The sequence below is a fragment of the Mandrillus leucophaeus genome, unplaced genomic scaffold (genome assembly GCF_000951045.1).
Source record: "Mandrillus leucophaeus isolate KB7577 unplaced genomic scaffold, Mleu.le_1.0 Scaffold693, whole genome shotgun sequence".
Taxonomy (NCBI): Eukaryota; Metazoa; Chordata; class Mammalia; order Primates; family Cercopithecidae; genus Mandrillus; species Mandrillus leucophaeus.
The window spans coordinates 972,018-994,394 of NW_012107508.1; the positions used below are offsets into that span (position 1 = coordinate 972,018).

General features: G+C 40.3%; 1 protein-coding gene and 1 long non-coding RNA gene across 4 annotated transcripts in view; both read right to left on the reverse strand.

The window, feature by feature from the left end:
* Positions 1–636, reverse strand: part of LOC105555630 — a 1,002-nt gene extending 366 nt beyond the window's left edge. Inside the window, exon 1 of the long non-coding RNA XR_001008502.1 lies at positions 244–636. This is a non-coding gene — a long non-coding RNA (uncharacterized LOC105555630). The remainder of the gene's footprint in view (positions 1–243) is intronic.
* TFDP2 (transcription factor Dp-2 (E2F dimerization partner 2)) overlaps positions 1–22,377 on the reverse strand; it is a 243,274-nt gene that overhangs the window by 133,946 nt on the left and 86,951 nt on the right. The gene's annotated exons all lie outside the window — the stretch shown is intronic.

Here is a 22,377-nt window from a genome sequence, read left to right on the forward strand (position 1 = left end):
CCGGATCTCAGCTCACTGCAAGCTCCGCCTCCCAGGTTCACACCATTCTCCTGCCTCAGCCTCCCGAGTAGCTGGGACTACAGGTGCCCGCCACCTCACCCAGCTAGTTTTTTGTATTTTCTAGTGCAGACGGGGTTTCACCGGGTTAGCCAGGATCGTCTTGATCTCCTGACCTCGTGATCCGCCCGTCTAGGCCTCCGAAAGTGCTGGGATTACAGGCTTGAGCCACCGCGCCCGGCCGACCTAATTTTTACATCATAGTAAAACAGGCCCTATGGAGAGAGGACATGGGTTTCTCTGCTGAACAGCCATTATTTATACTCGTTCCAAGGCTTCTAACATGATGATATTATTTCCTCGTATTACCACCATTCCAATATTGTTCTGTTGCCCACTAATCGCCATCTCCACACATTCATCTATCACAAAGTTCATAAAGGGATCAAATCCCTGCAATATTCCTTGGACATGTCTGCCACCATTTAATTTCAATGATAACTTCTTGTCCATAAATTTTTTCAACTCGGGAGGGTGAGCTTTGCTCATGGCATATAGTCCGTGGGCTCACAGATGCCTTGGAACGGAATGCGTGGCTTCCCTCAGGCTCCTGCGGTAGGCCCGGCGTCTTGCATTTGGCGTCATGGACCTCGTTAGCCCTTGATTATTTCTTTCACCATTATATAATATTCCTCTTTATTCCTTTAATGACTTGAGGTTTGAAGTATGTTTTATTTTATTTAATATCAATATTATGTTCTTGCTCCTGATATATCATTGGCCATTTCCATTATTTTTAATCTTCTTTCCATTTAGGAGTTTTAAATATTTTTATTTGAGAGGCTTATGGGTCAGTGGAAATAAGACGTAAGCTTAGATGTAAGGGATGAACAGGAATTAGCTAGGTGATATGTATAAACATAGCAGGAGTGGCATGAAAGATGGTGTCAAGGAAGCATAAAATTCCAGGCCCAGAGAGGAGCATATAGAAAGGCTAAATGGGACAGAGAAGAGAGAACAGGGAACTAAAAGCAGTTCAATGTGGCAGAAGGATAGGTGGCTGGGATACGAGTAAAGATGAAAACAAGAACCATTATCTTAAAGCAATTTTTTTTGGGGGGGGGATGGAGTCCTGCTCTGTCACCCAGGCTGGAGTGTAGTGGCTGGATCTTGGCTTACTGCAAGCTCTGCCTCCTGGGTTCAAGCAATTCTCCTGCCTCAGCCCCCCTAGTACCTGGGATTACAGGTGCACACCACCACGCCCAGCTAATTATATATATTTTTAGTAGAGATGGGGTTTCACCATGATGGCCAGGCTGGTCTCGAACTCCTGACCTCAACTGAGCCACCTGCAATGGTCTCCCAAAGTGCAGGGAATACAGGCGTGAGCCACTGCACCCGGCCATAAAGGATCATTTAAATTGGAGTTTGGACTTTATCTTGAGGGCAATAAGGAACTATTAAAATGTTTTATAACATGAAAAGATGTGTGCAGATCTGTGTGTGAGAAAAAGTATGCGGCTACATTACAGAGAATGAAACAGAAAATCAGCTGCAGTAATCCAGGAAATGGTTTATAGTAGGTCTGACCTACTACAGCAGCAGAGAAGGCAGAGAAAATGGGTAAGGAAGGCTGAGAGAGTTAGGTGGAATCAACAAGCCTTGTAAGGGATTTGACCACGAGTAGAGAGAAAGAGAAAGGAATTAAAGATAATACCTCTGTTTCTGGCTGGGATAAAGGGCGGGTGGTACTATCAATCAACCAGATCAGGAAAAGTGGGACAGCAGATTTTGGGAGGGTAAAAAAATTACTTTAATTCTGGACAGACTGAGTCTGAGGTGCATTAAAGTTATTCAGATGAAGGTGTCCAACAGGCTGTCAGATATACAAAATCTTAAGACAAATATTTGGGCCACAGGTATAGGGAATCATACATATACAAAACAGATGACAACTAAAGCTGTAAGAATAGGTGAAATCGCCTGGGGAGAATACACAAGGTGAGAAGAAAACCTAAGACCATGGAATACTAAGCATTTAGAAGACAAAGGAAATCTAATAGAGTAGACTGTCAGGGAACAGCCAAAAAGGAAGGTGAAAATATTATAAACAGGAGAAAAAGAAGTAAGCACAGAATGAATGCTTACTATGTGCTAGGCACTGAACTAAGAACTTTATGTGCAGTTGCTCATTGAATCCTTACACATTCTATGAGCAATCTACTATTATAATATGTATCATTACAGATGTGGACATTGTAGTTTAGAAAGATCACCTTGCTCAAGATCACACATTTGGTTGGGTGTAAGAAATGGAATCAAGATTACATTTTAGTCCTCCAGTGCTCTTGTTCTTAACTACTACACTGTACTACCTTCTATGAAAGACTAAGAAAATGTATCACAGACAAAAAGGATAAAACAGTGATTCAAAAAGAAAGGCACCACTCCAGTAGCAATGAGCTCATTTAGCACTGAGATACTGGTTTCTAATAACATTCTTCAGGACAAGGAATCCATACTCTGGAAAAATGACTGATCTGAGGACTGGGCAGGAAATACACAAGATGAGTCTAGGGCATCTTGCAGTGCCAACAAATAAGGAAGTATCAAAAACAAACACAATGATTAGGACGTGTCCAAGAGACACGGAAACCAACAGAAAGAGCTACCAATGGCCGTATCTGGAAATGTGAGCAAGAAAATAAAAGTAATATTGGATTATAACCCACAGTATAAACTAAATATCCATGAGTCCATACTAATCTAAATAAATAATTGAATAAATAGAGGAGAAGGGACAAATCTAGAGCACCAAAGAGTCCTAACTGGTGTAAATGCTAATTTAACTTATGTAGAAACTCCCCTCAAGGAGGGAGAGCGTAACTCCCTGCTCCTCAAGTGTGTGCTCCACACAGTGACTTCCTTCCAAAGCCTATGATGCAGAAAAGGAGAGGGGTAAAGACTAACTTTACTGTGGAGAAACCTGACAAAAGCGACATCAGTCAGCTGATCAAGGTTCACATCAACGGTGATAAGTCATGTTGATAGTATGTGCCTTAATATGCTGTGATGAAAATGTCACCCAGGCTGGAGTGCAGAGGCAAAATCATAGCTCCTGTAGCCTCAAACTCCTGGGCTCAAGTGAGCCTCCCGCCTCAGCCTCCTGAGTAGCCCAGGAGTACAGGTATGTGCCACCACGCCCAGTTAATTTTTAAAAATGTTTTTGTAGAGGCAGGGTCTCACCATATTGCCCAGTCTGAGTCTTGTACGCTACCGATAGTAGGGGAAACTGAGTGAAGGGTATAAAGTAACTCTGTACTATCTTTGAAATTATTCTGTAAGCCTATAGCTGTTCTAAAATGAAAAGGTTATTAAGAAAAACAAAAGACATCAACTGTGTTAAATGCTTAAAAACAAACAAACAAACAACCCCCCACCCCCCCCAAAAAAAAAAACACACAAAGACTAAGGGCAGTTTCATAGAATGAATGGAAACAAAATCCAGATTATATTGGACAGGAGTCAATGAGAGGTAACAATGGCACTGAAAGCGTATGTGCTCTTCCAAAAAGTCTGATTATAAGAGGGAGAACAAATCACAGCTGGAAGTAGACATCAAGTTGAAGAAAGTGTTTTTGCTTTTGCCTTGTTAAATCAAGGTGTAATTCACTTTCAAACAATTCACCTTTGAAAGCAGGTTTTAGTATATTTACAAAATCATAAAACCATCACCTCTATTTAATTCCAGAACATTATCATCACCACAAATGAAATGGTGAATTAAAGACTAGATAAATGTTCCATTTGAATGTGAATAGGAAAACAACATTAAGATCAATAAAACCAAAGCAATCTAGAGATTCAATGCAATCTCCATTAAAATGCTGTGTCTTTTTTCAGAGAAATAGAAAAGCTGATCCTCAAACTCATATGGAATTGCCAGGAGCCCTAAATAGCAAAACAATCTTGAAAAAGAATAAAGTTGGAAAACTCACATTTCCCAATTTTGAAACTTACCAAAACTACAGTAATAAAAACATTATGGTACAGACATATGGCCAGACATAGGCTGATGGAATAAAATCAAGAAATCAGAAATAGGCCAGGTGCAGTGGTTCCCGCCTGTAATCCCAGCACTTGGGGAGTCTGAGGGCGGGTGGATCAACTGAGGTCAGGAGTTTGAGACCAGACTGGCCAACGTGGTAAAACCCTGTCTCTACTAAAAATACAAAAACTAGCCAAGCATGGTGGCACATGCCTGTAATCCCATCTACTCAGGAGGCTGAGGCAGGAGAATCACTTGAACCTAGGAGGTGGAAGGTGAAGTGAGTTGAGATTATACCACTGCACTCCAGCCTGGGCAACAGAGTGAGATTCTATCTCACACACACAAAAAAAGAACTCAGAAATATGCTGGGTGCAGTGGCTCACACCTGCAATCCCAACACTTTGGGAGGTCAAGGCGGGAGGATTGCTTGAGGCTGGAAGTGCGAGACCAACCTGGGCAACAGAGCAGGACCCCATCTCTAAACACATAAATTAAAAAAAATAGGCCAGGTACGGTGGCTCACACCTGTAATCCCAGCACTTTGGGAGGCCGAGGCAGGTGGATCACCTGAGGCCAGAAGTTTGAGACCAGCCTGAGCAACATGGTGAAACCCAGACTCTATTAAAAATACAAAAATTAGCCAGGCATAGTAGCGGGTGCCTGTAATCCCCGCTACTCGGGAGGCTGAGGCATGAGAATCGCTTGAACCTGGGAGGCTGAGGTTGCAGTGAGCCGAGATCACGCTACTGCATTCCAGCGTGGGCAAGAGTGAGACTTGGTCTCAAAAAAATAAAATAAAATAAAATAAAATAAAATAAAATAAAATAAAATAATAATGAATGAATTAATGAAGTTAAAAAGTCAAAAATAAACCATCACAAATACAATCCACTGATTTTCAACAAGGGTACCAAGACCGTTTAATAAGGAAAGGACAGTCTTTTCAACTAACACTACTGGAAAAACTAGATATATACATGCAAAATAATGTTGGACTCTCACGTTACACCATTAAAAAAATCAACTCATAATGGACCAAAGACCTAAACTGAAGAGCTAAAACTATAAAACTCTTAGAAGGATCTTCATGACATCAGATTTGGCAATGATTTTATGAATACAACAGATACCAAAAGCACAGGCAACAAAAGAAAAAATGAATTAATTGTAATTCATCAAACTTAAGGACTTTTGTGCATCAAAGGATACTATAAAGAAGTGATAATACAACCTACTGAAGAGAAGAAAATATTTGCAAATGATGTATCTGAAAAGAGGTTAATATCCAGAGTATATAAAGAACTCCTCAAACTCAACAACAACAAAAAAAACAACCTAATTTCTCCCCTCTTTTTTGAGCAATCATGTTTACCTCCATCTCTGCCCTCAAATTCTTCCAGTCAATAAGATTTTGTTTCTTCTGCGAAAGTTTAGTATCCTGCATACACTAGTGCCTGTCCTCTGACTAAAACCTATAAAAAATGGTAAACTCACCTGGCTAAACAAGTACAACTCCGTTAGTCCCTCTCTACTGCTTTGAGATAGTTTAAAAAAATATACTGTATCCAGGCCAGGCATGGTGTCTCATGACTGTAATCTCAAAACTTTGGGATGCCAAGGCAGGAGGATCTCTTGAGCCCAGGAGTTCGAGACAAGCCTGGGCAATGTGGCAAAACCCTGTCTCTACAAAAAAAAAAAAAAAAAAAAAAAATTAGCCGATGTGGTGGTGCATATCTGCAGTCTGTAGTCCCAGCTACTCAGGAGGTTGAAATGAAAGGATTGCTTGAGCTCAGGAGGTCAAAGTTACAGTGAGACGTGATCATGTCACTGCACTGCAGCCTAGGCAACAGAGCCAGAACCTGCCTCCAAAAAAAAAGAAAAAGAAAAAGAAAAAAGGTTTTCCTGGGCGTGGTGGCTCACGCCTGTAATCCCAGCATTTTGGGAGGCCAAGGTGGGCGGATCACCTGAGGTCAGGAGTTTGAGACCAGCCTGATCAACATGGTGAAACACTGTCTCTACTAAAAATACAAAAATTAGTTGGGCACGGTGGTGCACCTGTAATCCCAGCTACTTGGGAGGCTGAGGCAGGAGAATCACTTGAACCCAGGAGAGAGAAGTTGCAGTGAGCTGAGATCATGCCACTGTACTCCATCCTGGGCAACAGAGACTCTGTCTCAAAATAAATAAATAAATAAAGTTTTATCTAGAATTTCTAGTTGTTATCTGCAATAGGTTTGGTCCAATAGAAGCTAAATACCCATACCAGAAGCAGAACCAGAAAGTAATTCAGAAAGATATTTGCTGTGGTACCATTTATCAGAAATAAGATGGAGACGATCTAAGTGTCTGACAGTGGGGGAATGGATATGTAAATTATAATATAGTCACTTAATTGAATAGCATATGACTATTAAAATATTTTGATACAGCTATAAATAAAATGGAAGAAATGTTTCAAGTTTAAGGCAAGATGAAAAAAAATGAAACATAGAAATAATGTGATAGTGGTTTCAATCTTGAATCTTAGATTTATGGCAAAGGATCTTGCCTATATATATAGATGAGGTTGTGACTAGTAAAACACAAATTCATTTTGAAGTGTTAATGAAGTAATATTAGCTTAACAATACGTTCCTCAATCAACATTCTAAGATTATGACTTAACAAGTAGTTTTGTGTGCAGTTTTTTCAGTTGTCACAAAAAATGTTTCTCAAACTTGAAAATATTAGCTGGGGAATGGAGCAAGATGGCCAAATAGAAGCCTCTACCCATGGTCCCTCCATGTACAGGAACACCAAATTTAACAACTATCTACACAAAAAAGCACCTTCGTAAGAACCAAACATAGGGAGCGATCATAATACCTGGTTTTAACTTCATATTGCTGAAAGAGGCACCAAAGAGGGTGGGAAAGAGAGTCTTGAACGACCAACTCCACCCCTCCCCCATTCCCTGGCAGCAGCCATATGGCAGAAAGACAGAATCTATGCCCCTGGGGGAGGGAGAGCTCAGTGACTGTGGGACTCTGCATTGGAACTCAGTGCTGTTAACACTGGGCAGAACTCAGCTGATAGCCACAGAGGAAACATATAGAACAGCTCTAGACAGAAGGAATTGTCCATGCCAGTAGTCAGAACTTGAGTTTTGGCAAGCTTTGCCACCCCAGGCAGAGCACTCCACCACAGGCAGAGCTCTGGGGTCCTAAACAAATGTCAAAGGCAGTCTAGGCCAAAAGGACTGCAACTCCTCAGCAAGTCCTAGTGCTGTGCTGGGCTCAGAGCCAGTGGACATCGGGGGCACACAAACTAGTGAGACATCAACAGGGGTGGCTAAGGGAGTGCTTGCGCCACCCCTATCCCAACATCAGGCTGCACAGTTCCAACCTCCAAAGACACTGCTTCCTTCTGCTTGAGGAGCGGAGAAGGAAGAGTAAAGAGGACTTTGTATTGCAATTAGGATACCAGCTCAGCCACAGTAGAATAGGGCACCTGGCAGAATCACGAGCCCATTCTAAGCCCTAGCTCCCAGAAGACACTTCTAGACACACCATGGGCCAGAAGGGAACCTACTGCCTTGAAGGGAAGGACCCATTCCTGGCAGGATTCATCACCTGCTGACTGAAGAGCTCTTGGGCCCTGAATAATCAGTAGTAGTAGCCAGGCAGTATACTTCCTGGGCCTTGGGTGAGACTCTGAGACATGCTGGCTTCACGTATGACCCAGAACACTCCAAGCTGGGTCATATGAGAAACTCCTTCTGTTTGAGAAAAGCAGAGGGAGAAACAAAGGGGACTTCGTCTCACAGCTTAGGTACCAGCTAAGCCACCAGTTGAGGTAGAGCACCAAGTGGGTTCTTAGGGTCCCTGATTCCAAGCCTGGGCTCTTCGACAGCATTTCTGGACCTGCTCTGGATGAGAGAGGAGCCCATCAACCTTAAGGGTGAGTCCCAGGCCTCGCAGCATTCACCACAAGCTGACTGAAGAGCCCTTGGGCCTTAAGTAAACCCTAGCAGTAGCCTCTCAGTACTTTCCATGGACCTGTGGTGGTGGCCAGGGGAAAGACTCCTCTGCCTGTGGAAAGGGGAGAGAAGAGTGGAAAGGACTTTGTCTTGTGGTCTGGGTGCCAGCTCAGCCATAGCAGAATAGAGATCCAAGTAGATTTCTAAGGTTTCCGACTCTAGGCCCTGCCTCCCAGATGGCATCTCTCAACCCGCATGGGGCCCAGAAGAACTCGCTGCCCTGAAGGGAAGAACACAAACCTAGCTGGCTTCATCACCTGCTGATTGTAGAGCCCCAGGGCCTTGAGCAAGACCCAGTATTGTGCTGACTTCAGGTCTGAACCAGTGCAGTCCCAGCGGTGGTGGCCACAGGGATACTTATGTAACCCCTCCCCCACCTCCAGGCAGCTCAGCACAGACACAGACACTCTGGGAAAAAGTAAGGAAAGATAATCAGAGTTTCTGCCTGGCAAACCAGAAAATTCTCCTAGTTCTTGTCCAAGACTACGAAGATGGCACCTCTACAAGTCTGCAAGAACCACAGCATTACTGGGTTTAAGGTACCTCCTAATGCAGATACAGCTGCCATGACTAAACACTTGAATCACAACACCCAAGTCCCTTAGAATACCTAGAAAGCCTTCCCAAGAAGCACAGGTACAAACAAGCCCAGACACCAAAGACTACAATAAATATATAACTTGTCAATGTTCATACATCAATGAACATCCACAAGCATCAAGACCATCCAGGAAAACAAGACCTCAACAAATCAACTAAGTAAGACACCAGTAACCAATCCCAGAGGGAAAGAGGTACGTGACCTTTCACACAGAGAATTCAAAATTGCTGTTTTGAGGCAACTCAAAGCAATTCAAGATAACACAGAGAAGGAATTCAGAATTCTATCAGATAAATTTAACAAAGATTGAAACAACTAAAAAGAATCAAACAAAATTTCTAGAGTTGAAAAATGCAACTGACATACTGAAAAATGCATGAGTCTTCTAATGGCAGAATTGATCAGGCAGAAGAAAGAATTAGTGAGCTTAAAGACAGGCTATTTGAAAATACACAGTCCCAGCCTGGCCAACATGGTGAAGCCCTGTCTCTACTAAAAATACAAAAATTAGCTGGGCATGGTGATGGGCACCTGTAATCCCAGCTACTCAGGAGGCTGAGGCAGGATAATGGCTTGAACCCGGGAGGCAGAGGTTTCAGTGAGCCGAGATTGTTTCACTGTACTCCAGCCTGTGCGACAGGGCGAGACTCCATCTCAAAAACAAAAAACATACAATCAGAGGAGACAAAAGAAAAAAGAATAAAAACGTATGAAGCACACCTACAAGATCTAGAAAACAGCCTCCAAAAAAGCAAATCTAAAAGTTACTGGCCTTAATAACTTAAGGTGGCGGCAGAGAAACAGATAGAGTAAAAAGTTTATTCAAAGAGATAGTATCAGCAAAATTCCCAAACCTAGAGAGAGATATTAACATTCAAGTACAAGAAGGTTACAGAACACCAAGCTGACTTAACCCAAAGACTACCTCAAGGCATTTAATAAAATGCCTGAAAGTCAAAGATAAAGAAAGAATCCTAAAAGCCTCAGAGAAAAGAAACAAACAACATACAATGGAGCTCCAAAGCACCAGCAGCAGACTTTTCAGTGAAAACTTTACAGTCCAGGGAGACAGTGGGTGATATATTTAAAGTGCTGAAGGGAAAAACCTTTTGCCCCAGAACAGTATATCGAGCAAAAACATCCTTCACACATGAAGGAGAAATAAAAACTTTCCCAGACAACAAAAAGCGAAGAGATTTCATCAACACCAGACATGTTCTACAAGAAATTCTAAAGAAAGTCCTTCAATCTAAAAGAAAAGGATGCTAATGAGCCATAAGAAATCATCTGAAGGTACAAAACTCATTTACTTTTTTTTTTTTGAGATGGAGTCTTGCTCTGTCACCCAGGCTGGAGTGCAGTGGCATGATCTCAGCTCACTGCAACCTCCGTCACCCAGGTTCAAGTGATTCTCCTGCCTCAACCTCCCAAGTAGCTGGGATTACAGATGGGATTACAGATGCACACAACCATGCCTGGCTAATTCTTGTATTTTTAGTAGAGATGGAGTTTTGCCATGTTGGCCAGGCTGGTCTCGAACTCCTGACCTCAAGTGATCTGCCTGCCTCAGCCTTCCAAAGTGCTGGGATCACAGGCATGAGCCACCACACCCAGCCAGTTGTCATCTGTTTAAAAAATAATGGGTTATATTATTTGCAAGCCTCACAGTAACCTCAAACAACATACAATGGATACACAAAAAATAAAAAGCAAGAAATTAAATCATACCACCAAAGAAAAATCACCTTAACTAAAAGGAAGGAAGGAAGGAAGGAAAGAAGAAAGGAAGAGAACATCACAAAACAACCAGAATACAACAAAATGGCGGGGTAAGCCCGTACTTAAAAACAATAACATCGAACGAAAATGGACTAAACTCTCCAATCAAAAGACGTAGAGTGGCTGAATGGATAAAAAACAAGATCCAACAACTTGTTGCATACAAGAAACACAATAAAGACACACGCAGATATATAGAGAGATGGAAAAACATATAGACAATGGAAACCAAAAAAAGAGCAGATGTAGCTGTATTTGTATCAGATAACACAGATTTCAAGACAAAAACTATAAAGAAACAAGGTCATTACATAATGATAAAGGGGTCAATTGAGCAAGAGGATATAACAATTGTAAACATATATGCACCAACACTGGAGCACCCAGATATATAAAGCGAATATTAGCGCTAAACAGACAAACCCCCAATATAATAATAGCTGGAGACTTCAACACCCCACTTTCAGCAATGAACAGATCTTCCAAACAGAAAATCCACAAGGAAACACTACACTTAATTTTCACTATAGACCAGTTGGACCTAATAAGATATTTACAAAACATTTCATCCAATGGCTGTACAATACACATTCTTTTCTTCAGCACATGGATCATTCTCAAGAGTAAGCCATGTTAGGTAACAAAACAAGTCTTAAAACATTCAAAAAATTTGAAATAGTATGAAACATCTTCTCTGAACACAATGGAATAAAACTAGACATCAATAACAAGAGGAATTCTAGAAACTGTACAAACATATGGAAACTGAACAATATGCTACCAATTGACCAGAGGGTCAAAAAAGAAATTAGAAAGAAATGTAAAATTTACTTGAAACAAATGATAAAAGAAACATAACACACCAAAACCTATGGGATATAGTGAAAGCAGCACTAAGAGGGAAGTTTGTGGTATAAGTGACTACCTCAAAAGAGTGAAAAAACTTCAAATAGATAACCTAATGCTGCATCTTAAAGAGCTAGAAAAGCAAGAGCAAATCAAACCTAAAATTTGTAGAAGAAAAGAAAGAATAAGAATCAGAGCAGAAATACACCAAATTGAAACACAGGAAACAATGCAAAAGATCAGTGAAACAAAAAGTTGGTTTTCTGAAAGATAGTATTGACAAACCTTTAGTCAGACTAAGAAAAAAAGAGAGAAGACTCAAGTAAATAAAATTGGAGACGAAAAAGGAGACATTAAAACTTATACCACAGACATTCATTAGTGGCTACTAGGAGCAACATGGCTATGATATGCCAATAAATTGGAAAGCCTAGAAGAAATGGATAAATTAACAGACACATACAACCTACCAACACTGAACCATAAAGTAATCCAAAACCTGAACAGACCAATAACATGTAACAAGATTGAAGCAGTAACAAAAAGGCTTTCAGTAAAGAAAAGCCCAGCACCTGATAGCTTCACTGCTAAATCTTACCAAATATTTAAAGAAGAACTGATATCAATCCTACTCAAACTATTCCAAAAAATACAGCAGGGGTCCCAAACCCCTGGGCCACAGACTGGTACTGGTCCATGGCCTGTTAGAAACCAGGCTGCACCACGGGAGGTGAGTGGCAGGCAAGTGAAAGAAGCTTCATTTGTATTTACAGCTGCTCCCCATTGCTTGCATTACCACCTGACCTCCATCTCCGTCAGATTAGCCGCAACATTAGAGTCTCACAGAAGTGCAAACCCTGTTGTGAACTGTGCATGTGAGGGATCCCGGTTGTGTGCTCCTTGTGAGAGTCTAATGCCTGATGATCTGTCACTGATCCCAAGATGGGACTGTCTAATTGCAGGAAAACAAGCTCAGGGCTCCCACTGATTCTACATTATGGTGAGCTGTATAATTATTTCATTATATATCACAATGTAATAATATTAGAAATAAGGTGCACAACAAATGTAATACACTTGAATCATTCTGAAACCATACCACCCTCCACCCCAGTTCATGGAAAAACTGTATTCCATAAAACCAGTCCCTGGGGCCAAAAAGGTTGGGGACCACTGAAATAGAGGAGAGAGGAATACTTCCAAATTCATTCTACAAGGCTTGTAAATCACCCAGATACCAAAACCAGACAAAGAAACATCAAAAAAAGGAAACTACAGGCAAATATCCCTGACATACACTGATGCAAAAATCCTCAACAAAATACTACCAAACCATATTCAACAACACATTAAAAAGATCACTGATCATGACCAAGTGGGATGTATCCCAGAGATGCAAGATGGCTCAATGAATGCAAATCAATCAATGTAATATATCATATCAATGAAATGAAGGACAAAAACAATATAATCATTTCAACTGATGCTGAAAAAGCACTTGATAAAATTCAACATCCCTTCATGATACAATCCCTCAAAAAACTGGGTACAGAAGGAACATACCTGAACATAATAAAAGGCATACATGACAGACCCACAGCTAGTAAAATACAGGGTAGGGAAAAACTGAAAGCCTTTCCTATAAGATATGGAACACAACAAGGAAGCCTACTTTCAACACTGTTATTCAATATAGTACTGTAAGTTCTAGCTATGCATTCAGACAAGAGATAAAAATAAAGGGCCATTCAAATTGGAAAGGAAGAAGTCAAATTATCCGTGTTTGCAGATAATATATTATATTTGGAAAAATCTAGACTCCACCAAAAAACTATTAGAACTGCTAAGCAAATTCAGTAAAGTTGCAGGACACAAATCAACATACAAAAATCATGGCAACAGTGAAGAACCTGAAAAAGTAATTTAAAGTAATCCCATTTATAGTAGCTACAAATAAAATTAAATACCTAGGAATTAGTCAAAGAAATGAAAGATCTCTACAATAAAAACTATAAAATACTGATGAAAGAAATCAAAGAGGACACAAAAAATGGAAAGATATTCCATATTCATGGATTAGAAGAATCAATATTGTTAAAATGTCCACAGTACCCAAGGCAATCTATAGATTCAATGCAATCCTATCAAAATAGCAATGACATTCTTCACAGAAATAGAAAAAACAATCCTAAAATTTATATAGAGCCACAACAGACCCAGAATAGCCAAAGCTATCCTGACCAAAATGAACAGAACTGTAGGAATTACATTACCTGACTTCAAATTACACTACAGAGCTATAGTAAACAAAATGGCATGGTACTGGCAAAAAAACCAGACACGTAGGCCAATGGAACAGAATAGAGAACCTAGAAACAAATCCATACACCTAGAGTGAACTCATTTTCTACAAAGGTGCCAACAACATACACTGGAGAACAGACAGTTTCTTCAATAAACAGTGCTGGGAAAACTGGATATTCGTATGCAAAAGAATGAAACTAGACCTCTATCTCTCACCACATACAAAAATCAAATCAAAGTGGATTAAATATTTAAATCTAAGACCTCAATCTATGAAACTACTACAAGAAAACCTTGGGGAAAATCTCCAGGGCATTGGTCTGCGCAAGAATTTCTTGAGCAGGACCCCACAAGCACAGGCAACCAAAGCAAAAATATCAAGTAAAAAGTTCCTGCACAGCAAAGGAAACAATCAACAAAGTGAGAAACAACCCACAGAACGGGAGAAAACATCTGCAAACTACCCATCTGACAAGAGTTTTATAACCAGAATATAAAAGAGTTAATAATTCAATTTAAAAAAGGGCAAAAGATCTGAATAGACATTTCTCAAAAGAAGACATATAAATGGCAAACAGGTATACAAAAAGTGCTCAAAATCACTGATTATCAGAGAAATGCAAATTAAAACTACAATGAGATATCATCTCACCCCAGCTAAAATGGCTTTTAACCAAGAGACAGGGAATAACAAATGTTGGTGAGGATGTGGAAAGAAGGGAACCCTTGTATGCTGTTGGCGGGAATATAAGTTAGTACACCATGGAGAACAGTTTGGGAGCTCCTCAAAACACTAAAAATTGAACTACCACATGATCCAGCAATCCCACTGTTAGGTATATACCGAAAAGAAATGAAATTAGTATATTGAAGAGACGTCTGTATTTCCATGTTTGTTGCAGCACTATTCACAACAGCCAAAATTTAGATGCAACCTAAGTGTCCATCAACAGACAAATAGATAAAGAAAATGTGGTACATGTAAACAATGGAGTACTATTCGGCCATTAAAAAAAAAAGAGATCCTGTCATTCACAACATGGAAGGAACTGGAGGTCATTACGTTAAGTGAAATAAGCGAGGCATGGAAAGATAAACTTCATATGTTCTTACTTATTTGTGGGTGCTAAAAATTAAAACAATTGAACACGTGGAGACAGAAAATAAACTATAGTTATCAGAGGCTGGAAAACGTGGTGTGGCAGGGGTGGCAGGGGGAGTGAGGGTGATTAATGAGTACCAAAAAAAAACCAAAAAACAAAGAATAAATAATATTTGATATTTGGTTTTCTTTTTTTTTTCTTTTTGAGACAGAGTCTCGCTCTGTCACCCAGGCTGGAGTACAGTGGTGTGATCTCAGCTCAATGCAACCTCTACCTCTCAGGTTCAAACAAGTCTCCCACCTCAGCCTCCCAAGTAGCTGGGATTACACGCATGTGCCACCACACCCGGCTAATTTTTATATTTTTAGTAGAGACAGGGTTTCACCATGTTGGCCAGGCTGGTCTCAGACTCCTGACCTCAAGTGATCCGCCTGCCTCCCAAAGTGCTGGGATGACAGGCATGTGCTATTGCACCCAGCCGGTCAATAATTTAATTATACATTTATAAATAACTAAAAGAGTATAACTGGATTGTTTGTAACCACAAAGGACAAATGCTTGAGGGGATGGATACTCCAGGTACCATGATGTGATTATTACACATTTGATAAAGTATGGCTATATCAAAATAACTCAAGTACTCCATAAATATATATGTATACACATCTGTTATGTACCCACAAAAAATTTAACAAATTTTTAATCAAAACTTTAAAATATTAGAAATAAATATGATTATAACCTTATTTTTAAGCTGCACATACAAATAATAAAATATATTGTTTTAGTCTTGTGTATTTGAACTAGATTTTGTATTTTTCTCATTTTTCTTTGTATTTTTTAATGAGCATTTATTACTCTTTTATTAAGGAGGAAAAGTAACAAAAATTTCCCCTGCCAACTGTATATCTGAGGGCAAGGACAGGGGAAGCTGGAAACAGTTAAATCTTTAAAAAGAGCTCTTCAGGGTATGTGCATATAATAACGCCTCTTGTCCTACTTCCCATTAGAAGTATTGCTAATAACCTCAGGGAGCTCCAGGTCCTCCACCCACATTAGCCTCATTTTGTCTAACTGATATATTGGATTCTATGTAAGATTTTACTTGGGAAAAGGGTTCTGCTGGTAAAACAAACAGAAAGGATGGGAAATCTCTACCCATTATCTACTCAGTCAATCGAACTGTGATCCCAGCAATCTACCTTGATTAGTACCTTGCCTCTGACTGAGGTGACCAAACCTCAGTCACCAAATCTACTTTTAAAATATTATTCATGCTTATCATTTCTTTCCCTTCTCTTCTGCCACTATCTTCCGCCCTAGTTCTTTTTCACCTGGATTTGGTGGTAACTTTCGAGAACTTACTGCCTCTCTCTCTTCAGGATCACCTCCACTTCTAGTTTTGTCTACATTCTGCTTCTAGGGTTCTCTTTCTGACGGTATCACTTTATTAAAGACGGGGAAAAAACCAAAGTGTTTTTCCAACTCTTGTACACCATTTAACACAAAACACTTTGCCTCTGGTCACCAAAATATGTGGGATTTCTCCCTACTAGCAAGAAATAAATTCTGACACTACCAGGAGATCACATCAGATCCCACTGGTTAAGGGCTCAGGGCCATAATATTGTTCCCTACTTCACATACCAGTTGCAAGCACCAGGTTGTAACCTCTGCTTCTGACCCACCAGCTATAAATTGGGGTTCCCCCAACTCCCTTCTCAGGTTCGATTAATTTGCTAGAGTGGCTCACAGAACTCTAGCAAAAGGGAAACACTTTACTTATGTTTATCAGTTAATTTTTAAAGGATATAACAAAGGACATAGATGAACAAGATGAACAGCCAGATGAAGAAATACATAGGGCAAGGTGTGGAAGGGCTCCAAGCTCAGAAGCTTGTGTCCCCAGAGTTGGGTTGTGCCACCCTACTGACACATGGGTGTCTGCACCAACCTGGAAACTCTCCAAACCTTACAGTTCAGGGATTTTTTTATGGACACTTCATCGCAGAGGTATGATTAATTATTAACTCAATTTCCAGCCCCTCTCCCATCTCCAGTGAATAGGGGGTAGAGCTGAAAGCTTCAAGCTTACAATCATGGCTTTATCTTTCTGGTGACTAGCCCCCATCCAGGAACCTGCCAAGGGTCACCTCATTTGTACAAAAGTCACTCCTAATTACCAGGAAATCCTGAGGGATTTAGGAGCTCTGTATCAGATGCTCCTATCACTCAGGAAATTACAAAGGTCTTAGGAGTTCTGTGTCAGGAACTCGGGTCAAAGACCAAATATTACAACAAAAGATTCTCCTAGTACTCCTATCTACAAGGGTATTAGGAACTCTGTCTCAGGAATCAGAGCAGTGATCAAATGATACGACAAATGATTGTCCTAGCACCCCTATCATTCAGGAAATTATAAGGGTTTTAAGAGTTCTGTGCCAGAGAGTGGGGGCAGAGCCTAATATATGCAGTCATGTGTCAATTGGCAATGGGGATAAGTTCTGAGAAATGCTTTGTTAGGTGATTTCACTGTTGTACAAAAATCATGAAGTATACTTTACACAAACCTAAATGTGTAGCATGTTACTGTACTGAATACTGTAGGCTATTGTAACACATGGTAAGTATCTGTGTACCTAAACATAGCTAAACATAGAAAAGGTACAGTAAAAACACACTATTATCTTATGGGACCACCACTGGATAGCCATCCATTATTGACTGAAACATCATTATGCAGCACATGACTGCATTTCTTATTATTTCACATACTTCTTTTTTTTTTTTTTTTTTTTTTTTTTTTGAGACAGGGCCTCACTCTGTCACCCAGGCTGGAGTTTAGTGGCACGATCTCAATTCACTGCAACCTCCACCTTCCAGGGTCAAGTGATCCTCCTGCCTCAGCCTCCAGAGAAGCTGGGACTACAGGTACACGCTACCACACCAGCTAATTTTTTTTGTAATTTTTGTAGAGGTGAGGTTTTGCCATGTTGCCCAGGCTGGTCTTGAACTGCTGAGCTTAAGCAATCCACCCACCTTGGCCTCCCAAAGTGTCGGGATTATAGGCATGAGCCATAGCACCCAGCCTATTTCGCATACTTCTTTACTGATTTATTAAGTCGCAGTCTAATTAGCATCATAGATCATGAGTAATAACTTTATTATCTAGGTCTCTACTGTGTAGTCACCTCCTCTGCCACATTGTTACTTCCTCAGTGCATTCTTCTCTGACCCACCCCATCTAAAGCTGAATCTCCTTGCTATTTTATCCTCAGTCCTATACCCTGATATATAGATTTTTTTCACATAACCAGTCTTTTATGTGTATATGTTTGTAATCTATCTTCCTCACCAGAATGTAAGCTCCATGAGGGAAGGGACTTTGTTCTATTTCTTGTTTATTCTTAGCACCCAGAAAAATGCCTGGCGCATAGTAAGTAAGTACTATTCAGTAAATATTTGCTGAATCAATGAAAGAACGTGGCCTCCCTCTCAGTTCTCATTTCTTGCCACAAAACCATCTTTCTTTATATGTGTCTCACATCTACAGTGTTTTCCCTTCTGTAGTACTGGCTGGATATATCCCAACCCTGGAGCAGTCTAGCTATGTTTCTGTTTTTTCTTTTTTCTTTTTTTTTGAGACAGAGTTTCACTCTATCCCCCAGGCTGGAGTGCAGTGGCATGATCTTGACTCACTGCAACCTCCACCTCCCGGGTTCAGGCGATTCTTGTGTCTCTGCCACCCGAGTAGCTGCGATTACAGGTGTGTGCCACCGCACCTGGCTAATTTCTATATTTTTAGTAGAGACAGGGTTTCACCATGTTGGCTAGGCTGGGGGCTCAAACTCCTGGGCTCAAGAGATCCGCACGTCTTGGCTTCCCAAAGTGCTGGAATTATAGGTGTGAGCCACTGCACCAAGTCTTTTTTTTTTTCTCTTTTTGAGACAGAGTCATGCTCTGTTACCCAGGCTGGAACGCAGTTGTGCAATCATAGCTCACTACAGCCTCAAATTCCTGGACTCAGGAAATCCTTCCACCTCAGCTTCCCGGGGTGCTGGGATCACAGGCAAGAGCTACTGTGCCCAGACCAGCTATCTTTCTTATTAGTGCTGCTGGACAAAAGTAGTCAACCTCCTGGATTTAATATCTTTTTTCTTTTTTTTTTTGACAGAGTCTTGCTCTGTCACCTAGGCTGGAGTGCAGTGACACAATCTTGGCTCACTTCAACCTCTGCCTCCCGGGTTCAAGCGATTTTCCTGCCTCAGCCTCCCAAGCAGCTGGGATTACAGGTGCTCGCCACCATGCCTGGCTAATTTTTGTATTTTTAAGTAGAGACAGGGTTTCACCATGTTGGTCAGGCTGGTCTCAAACTCCTGACCTCAGGTGATCCACCTGCCTAAGCCTCCCAAAATGCTGGGATTACAGGCTTGAGTCACTGCGCCCAGCGGGATTTAATATCTTTAACCTCATCTGAGTTCAGTGCTGCTCTAACATTCTACAATTTCTTTTTCAATGCTCTTGCATTTGTGCTTTCGCCCTCTCTCCTCAGTAGAAAAACAAAAACCTACTCAGGAGGCTGAGGCAGGAGAATGGCGTGATCCCAGGAGGCGGAGCTTGCAGTGAGCCGAGATCGCACCACTGCACTCCAGCCAGGGGGACAGAGTGAGACGCTGTCTCAAAAAAAAATAAAAATAAAAATAAAAACCATAAAGAACCTGGTGGAAATTCTAGAACTGAAAAATGCAATGTCTGAAAAAAAAAATCATTGGCTAGGATTAATAGAATAGTGATAACTGAAGAAAAAATAAGCTAACTTGATAGATTAATGAAAAATGTCACATGTGAAGAACACAGAGGAAAAGTGGCAGGAAAAAAAAAAACGAACCTAACTTCAGGATCTAACTTCAGGATGTTGCAGGTAAGCCATTTGGGATTTTATTTTAATTGAAATAAGAAGTTGCTTAAAAGGGTTTAATTAGGCAGGGGAGTGGCCCAGTAACTGCACTTCTGAGTACCTACCTTAATAAATAAAAAGAAACAAAAACTTAGCTGATTAAAGATTCATTATGATGTCCAACATCATAGGTTTATATCATATATAGAAATATATATGCATCATGTATAACCAACAAAAAAAACAAATATCCAACAATAAGGAAACAAACAAATGTTTAATAAATAATTACTCATAAGCACACTGAAACAGTATGAAGCTCTAAGAAAGGTATTTATAAATGTCAAAACATGGAAAGTGTGTTTTTAAGATTCAGTCAAAAAAGGAAAATAGACTACTATAATATATACCAGTTTTATAACTTTAAAACATAATTATAGAAATAATTATGAAAAATAACAAAAAAGAAAAGGTTGTATTAGAAAGGCAGGATTTTTTTCTATTTTTCAAAAGTTTATATAATACCATTGCTACATCACCATTTCAATTAAGCAAAATACTTTTCTATATCTACTTCCAATACAACTCTCATCTTGGGCCTGTAATAAATATTAACTGAATTTTACCAATTAAAAAATATTTAAAAGAAATCTCTTCCAAATCTTGTTGGTTCACTTAATGTGAAGTTCCTTCTGCTGTTACTAGCTAACAGCTCAAAGAAGAGCACCAGTTTTCTTTTAAAACATATAATTATTTCAGCCAGGTGCAGTGACACATGCCTGCAGTCTCAGCTACTCCAGAGGCTTGAACTCCAGGAGTTCAAGACCACCCTGGGCATAGCAAAACCCTGTCTCAAAAACAAACACACACATGTAGCTATTTCAAAACCTGACCTCTGTAGTCCACTCTTAAATGATTCTCTGTCTTCCCCTCCATTTGTTCTATAAAGTTAAACAAACTGAGAAGGTTTTACTCTGTAATTAAACTTTACTGGTATTAACATCTGTCCAGGGCTAACATTTATAACTAGTACTTATCCTTCAGATGCCTATTCTACCATCAAAGACAACCTTTCTCACCTAAACTCCCATTCTCTTTCTTTGTCTTCTGTCTTTTGAAAGCATTTTTCTTTTTTTTTTTTTGAGACGGATTATCGTTCTGTCGCCCATGCTGGAGTGCAATGGCGTGATCTCAGCTCACTGCAGCCTCCGCCTCCCAGATTCAAGTGATTCTCTTGCCTCAGCCTCCCCAGTAGCTGGGATTACAGGTGCATGCCACCACACCTGGCTAATATTTGTACTTGTAGTAGAGATGGGGTTTCACTATGTTGCTCAGGATGGTCTCAAACTCCTTACCTCAGGTGATCCGCCCACCTTGGCCTCCCAAAGTGCTGGGATTACAGGTGTAAGCCAGCATGCCCAGCCGAAAGCATTTTTCTATGTCACTTTTCCCCTTTATGACTTGCTACCCTCTCTTTTATTTTCAAGGTTGCTGCATCATTCCATTATCCTCATTATCGCAGTACTCAATATCATAGTCTTCCATGTCTACCAAGCTTGTGATTCCCACTTCCTTCCCCTGACCTGATTACTACATTTTATTAGAGCAGAGATTCCCAATTATGTGCTGTGAATAAGCTGTGGGTATAGATGAAACCCTGTCTCTACCAAAAATACAAAAGGTAGCCGGTCGTGGTGGCACGTGCCTGTAATCCCATCTACTCGGGAGGCTAAGGGAGGAGAATCACTTGAACCTGGGAGGTGGAGGTTGTAGTGAGCCAAGATCGTGCCACTGCACTCCAGCCTGGGCAATAGAGTGAGACTCTGCCACCAAAAAAAAAAAAAAAAGAAAAATTAAGCTAGACATTTTTATATTGGAATATAGATTTCTCTAGCCTGCTCTCTAGAACAGCAGTCTCCAACTTTTTTGGTACCAGGGACCAGTTTTGTGGAAGACAATTTTTCCATGGATGGGGGTGGGGAGAGATGGATAGTTCCAGGATGAAACTGTTCCACCTCAGATAATCAGGCATTAAATTCTCTTAAGGACTGCACAATCTAGATCCCTCCCACATACAGTTCACAATAGGGTTTGCCTTCCTATGAGAATCTCCCGAAGTGCTGGGATTATAGGTGTGAGCCACTGCACCAAGCCAGTGGGCCAGACTTCTGATATAAGCATTCTTCCAGTAAGACATATATTAGTCAAAGAAATACACATACACACATATATAAAATACAAAGAACATATATATATGTATTTTCTCTACTGTACTTCCTTGCTCACTTGCTGGCCGCTCACCTCCTGCTATGCAGCCTGATTCCTATCAGGCCGTGAACCCACAGCCCGGGAATTGGGGACCCTGCTCTAGAGTACATCTCCCACCTTAGACATAAACCCTTTAAGGAAGCTGATGTTTCCCTCATAGCTATTTGTATTGTAATAGATCTTTTTCCTACAGTTTATAATGAAAAATTTCAAATATACACAAAAGAAAAGAGGAAGGGGAAAGGAATAATGAAACTCCACAGAGATTACCTAGCTTAAACAAAGAATCAACCTAAGACAATATTGTTTTATCATAATACCACCCACTTTACCCTCCTTCCCCTAGTGGATTATTTTGAAGCCAATTCCAGACATCATATCATTTCATCCGTAAACATTTCAGCATGTAACCACAAGACACTGTTCAAGGAGACATACTGAAAGATACTTTTAGTTCCTGTACAAGTTCTTGTACTGGTGGGTCAGAATTTTTTTTTTTTTTTTTTTTTTTTT